This window comes from Panthera leo, chromosome C1 (genome assembly GCF_018350215.1).
Source record: "Panthera leo isolate Ple1 chromosome C1, P.leo_Ple1_pat1.1, whole genome shotgun sequence".
Taxonomy (NCBI): domain Eukaryota; kingdom Metazoa; phylum Chordata; class Mammalia; order Carnivora; family Felidae; genus Panthera; species Panthera leo.
The window spans coordinates 101,651,147-101,655,169 of record NC_056686.1 but is presented as its reverse complement, the minus strand read 5'-3'; positions in this window follow the sequence as shown (position 1 = coordinate 101,655,169).

The window sequence follows — 4,023 nt, the reverse complement described above, 5'->3', positions numbered from 1 at the left end:
AAGTGGTGTCCAGAGGAAGCTGATGGGAGCCTGGCTTGCTGCTGGATGTGGTAGGGAGCAGTAGGTCACTACCTATAACTCTATGAGTTCAGAAGAGGTTCAAGGCTACAAGTTAATCTTCCAGCTTGGAAGTAAATGAGCAACTAGGCCAGACCAAGGTTAATTTTGAAATGAACTCTGGGGGCTTTGCAAGGTCTCTTCCAATTTAAGTGATTTCATTACAAAATTAGACTGCAAAATAAAATAGTTGCCTATTTGCTCCCAAGCCATGTATGTTCCCAATTCATCAAAGATGGTTCAGAAAAGGGAGCGGGTGATTTCAGGTGGAGAATTACAAAAGCCTCTGTGTTGTAAAGGAAAGGCTTGGTTGGGGAGGTTTACTGAAGGTCAGTAATTAAGTCCAATTAATAATTGTCCAGGTCCTTCCCTTTGGGCCAGTCCCCATCTCCTTGTCACATCTCCTTAGTACCGTAACAACAATGAACATTTCAGTGCTTACAATGTGCTTGACGTGTCGCCTGCATTATTTCACTTGATCCTCACCACAGTCATACGGAAAGATGTTATTTTCCCCATTTTTTCAGAAGAGAAAATGAGGCTATTTAACTTGCCCTGTTATCCATAGTGAGCAGAGTTGGGATTTGACTCTAGCCTGCAGCCACCGTTCAGTGACATGTGGAAATTGCAGGCAATTCTGCGGACCAGGGCAGTGGGATTTGTCTGTCTTCTAGGGTTTTTTAGACCTCTTTTAGAGCAAAAAAAATAACTTCCCTGCTGATTTGCTATACCTTGCCCACAGGCTCTTCCACACTAGATTTGCTTGGAGAGGAATTGCTATCAATTGTCTTACCACCAGATGGCAGAGTTACCTCAGAAATGCTTTTCAAAGAGCCCATACCCTGGGATCTGGAAATTCCATAGCAATTTTTACTCCCCCACAGTCAGCCTCTAGGCCGTGCCCACAGTCATCTCTTCCAACACCTGGCCTGCTGATTGTCTCCTGAGCCGGACTTTCCATTGCGGTTTTCCAATCTTGAATCACGTCCCTAACTTCCAGGAGACACTAGTGTAGTGGTCAGAACACAGACACCAGAGAATAATACCCAATCTCAAATCGGTGATCCCTTCCTTCATTTCTCTGTGTGTCAGTTTCCTCGTAACATCTCCCACACTTTACTAAGAAGTAAGTGGGTTAATGCTTTTCAGGGTCTGTTAATAGATACAACATATAGGTCTCATAACTAGATTTGTAGTTTGAGTCTAGTTGAAAGTAGATTTTCAAGTTTGAACCTAAAACAGGGTTTGGGGGACATTTTGAATTTGATCACTGAGCTAAGGAGCCTCCTCTTTTCCAAAGGGACACACGGTCATGCCAGCTTTCACTGCTTTAGCCTAAGAGCATCAATCTCAGTGGAGGGCTCGAGGGCCACATGTGAGATCATGCAGGATTCTACCAGCAGAGCACTGATGGGAGAGCCATTGGCATCTTGAAGAGGGTTTGCATCCTTGGGAAGGTTTATGTTGATCAAGGACCAACCATAACTTACATATGAGTTAAGTGGCAGGGGAGGGATGGTTGGAGCTGGGAAGTTTCTTCTATTGAGAAAGCAACAATATCCTCCCTACAGTCACTTCGTACTGTGACATCCTCCTGCTGAGACCACCAGAGGGCCTCATAGCTGACCTGTGATACGGTGTGCAAAGGGCCTGGCACTGTGCTTAGTACTAGTAAGTGCCCAATAAATGGTAGTTAGTATTATTGTCAATAATAGTAATAAAACATTTGCAGAGTATTGGCTATATGCCTGACAGTGTTCTAAGGTATTAACTCACGAGGTAGGGATCAACTTTATCCCCATTTTATGGATGAGAAAACTGAGGCACATAGAGGTAAAATAAGTTGTCCAAGATCACATAGCTAACAAGCAGCAGCACCAGGATCCAAAGCTAGGCAATCTGGGCTCAGAGTTCACACTGGTAAATATTTGGCTATTAATTAATCCAAAGACAGCAGCCGAGAAGAGACCGGAGGAGAAAGAGAGAGGTTCTGGCTGGGGTGACCAAGGAAGTGAGTGATCTGAATAAACAGGAGTTTCAGCTGGCCCTTTATTTTTTATTTTATTTTATTTTTTACATTTTTTACTTATTTTGAGAGAGAGAAAGAGAGTGGGGGGGAGGGGAGCAGAGAGAGAGAGAGAATCCCAAGCAGGCTTCGTGCTGTCAGCCCAGAGCCCGATGTGGGGCTGTGAGATCCTGACCTGAGCTGAAATCGAGAGCCAGATGCTTAACTGACTGAGCCACCCGGGCACCCCTCATCTGGCCCGTTAACATACATTCAAATCTATTTTCTGCTCCCAACCCCAGTCCTTGGGCCTGAAGTTGAGCCCAGGGGTCTTGTTCCTACATAAATGGGGGCAGGGGTAGTCAGCTGAGGCCTCAGACCTACTGAACCAGAGCCCGGTGGGATTGGGGACCAGTGGCCCCACTAGTGAGGGACTCTTAGAGACTGGCCGCGGTACCAGGAAAACGTTCATGCCTCACTGGCTAACGTTTGCCTCTACTTGCACGAAAACACATTGTTTACACGCCTCTGCTATTCCTTCTTCCTGGAATATTCCCATTACTCCCATTTGTCCTTAAGACTGAATCGGTGGGGGCGCCTGGGTGGCTCAGTCAGTTAAGCCTCCGACTTCAGCTCAGGTCAAGATCTCATGGTTTGTGAGTTCCAGCCCTGCATCGGGCTCGCTGCTGTCAGCGCAGAGCCTGGAGCCTGCTTTGGATCCTCTGTCTCCCTCTCTCTCCCTGCCCCTCTCCCGCTCTCATTCTCTCTCTCAAAAGTAAATGAACATTAAAAAGCAAAGACTGAATTGATGTGCCTACCTATCCATGAAGCATTCCCCAGTGCTTCCAGGCAGAGCTGGCTGCGTGCATGTGCGTGTGTGTGTGTGCGTGTGTGTGAAATTCATCACACTGCACTCCAGTTGGCCCACTATAGTGGTGGCATTTGCAGGATTTTGAGTCCCTTGAGGCCAGAAACCATGTTGTATTCATTCTTGAATCCCAATGCCCAGCACAGAGCCTGGCACACGGTAGGCACATGACGATTATGTGTTGTAGGATTGGGGAACAGATATTACAACCTGAATTCTCAAAGATGCAGGCAAAGAATGCAGTCAGCATCATTCGTGCCCATTCCTACCCGCTTCGCCCTCCTCTTCCTCCTCTCTACCATGGGTCCGACTGGAGGAGTGTGGCCAGTTTAATGCAAAGGTCAGGATATCTTTGGCTCCTGGACTGCTGACTGATGTTCACATTCCTGAACTTGCAATAACCTCAGTAGATCCAGGGGCCAAATTCCAAGTGAGAGCACCAGGTTTTGTTGATGCAATCAGTTTCCTGGGAGGTCGCTTTATTAAGTCCTAAGGTTCTGATCGGCCCCCTAGCCCCTCGCTCACATACCACCACACCACTGACTCCCACTGGAGCCCACCACGGTGACGCTGAATGAGCCGCATTAGGCCTGCCACGCCACTGTGGCTAAGAGGAGTCTTTGGTGCCTCTGGAAAGCGGCTGCCTGAGACTGCCCTTCTCCTTCCACCCTGCCACATTGAATTTGCAAGTGCTCTTTCCCTGAAAGTGTTCTGTGCGTGCTCATGGCTCCTTCTGTGAAGTAGGGGAATTCAGGCTCCGTGAATGTGCCACCTGGCTGTTCTGCCGGGGGGGTGACAGCAAACATTTGTTGGGCTTTGAACCTCTTTGGTCCACAAGCTGGATCTGCTTCGTAGAATCATGGGTTGGTTATCGTTTTAAACATTAAGCTGTAGTTGTACCCCAATGCCCCAGTTCCCCACCCCAATGATTTCCACTAAGGATTGACTGTGATTCTTGGTCCCTTAAAGCCTGAGGCATGAGAAAAGTGCCAGAGAAAGCAGGAGCAGAGGTAGACACAGCTATGGTCTCCCAGTTGCCGAAACAGTCTTAGGTTTCGTTTTTAAACATTCTAATATAATTTGCACATAATAA